A 1,213-nucleotide genomic window follows, 5' to 3' on the forward strand; every position below is an offset into this window, starting at 1 on the left:
CCGATATCTCTCTTAAATTTAGATATCAAGATTTGGGCTAAACTTTTGGCTTTAAGAATAAGTGATCTGCTCCCTTCTTTGCTCGACGCTGAACAAGCTGGCTTTGTAAAAGGAAGAGAAGGGAAACACAATTCTATAAGACTTCTTCATGCGATTGCTATAGCTAAGAAAGAACGCTCTCCGTTATTATTACTTGGAACAGATGCTGAAAAAGCATTTGACCGGGTAAACTGGTCATATATGAGAAGCGCATTGCAGGCCTTCGGCTTTCCATTACCCTTTATAGAAGCCATTTTTTCTATTTACTCGCAACCACATGCGAGGATAAAAGTTAATGGATCTCTCTCCGAATATTTTTCCATAACAAACGGTACGAGGCAGGGTTGTCCATTGTCTCCAACACTATTTATCCTCTCCCTGGAACCCCTCCTACAAGCGACAAGACAACATCCCAAAATCTCGGGCTTTACAGTTGGACAACATGTCATATATTCTATGGCTTTTGCTGACGACATACTTTTCTTACTCTCAAACCCAATGGAGGGACTCCCTCAATTGTCAGAGCTCTTGTCTGCCTATGGGGAGATTTCCAACTTTAAAATAAATGTAGATAAATCAGAAATCTTAAACATCTCAGTCCCGAGACACTTAATAGACCAACTTAAGACACGCTCTCCATACACATGGAGACACGACTCTATTAAGTACTTAGGTGTACACATCACTCCCAACATAAGTGACCTATATGATAAAAATTTTGTCCCTTTGCTCAAAGAAATTAAAGCATCACTCCATACATATGATTTACCATGCATCTCATGGATAGGCAGAAGGAACCTGTTCCAAACGTATGTTACCCCAAAAATTTTGTACCACATGCAGATGCTCCCTTTTGCATTGCCGAAGAGCTTCTTCCACTCTATAAAAACCCTGACAAATAAGTACCTCTGGTCCAACAAACCACCTAGACTGTCCTATATATTACTCACAAGGCCAAAACATAAAGGAGGCCTATCACTCCCAGACCTGTCATTATACTACAAATCTGTCCAGCTTTCCAGATGGATGTCCATGGCATTCCCAGTAAGAGACCAGATTTTGACTGCGTTGGAAAGAGCCCATTTTGGCTCAACGTATAAACAAATGCTTTGGGCCCCAGAAGCAAAGTTGATGAGAAACTCATCCTTCAACACGCTTTTACGGGGTCCATGTG

The sequence above is a fragment of the Leptodactylus fuscus genome, chromosome 1, assembly GCF_031893055.1.
Source record: "Leptodactylus fuscus isolate aLepFus1 chromosome 1, aLepFus1.hap2, whole genome shotgun sequence".
NCBI lineage: Eukaryota > Metazoa > Chordata > Amphibia > Anura > Leptodactylidae > Leptodactylus > Leptodactylus fuscus.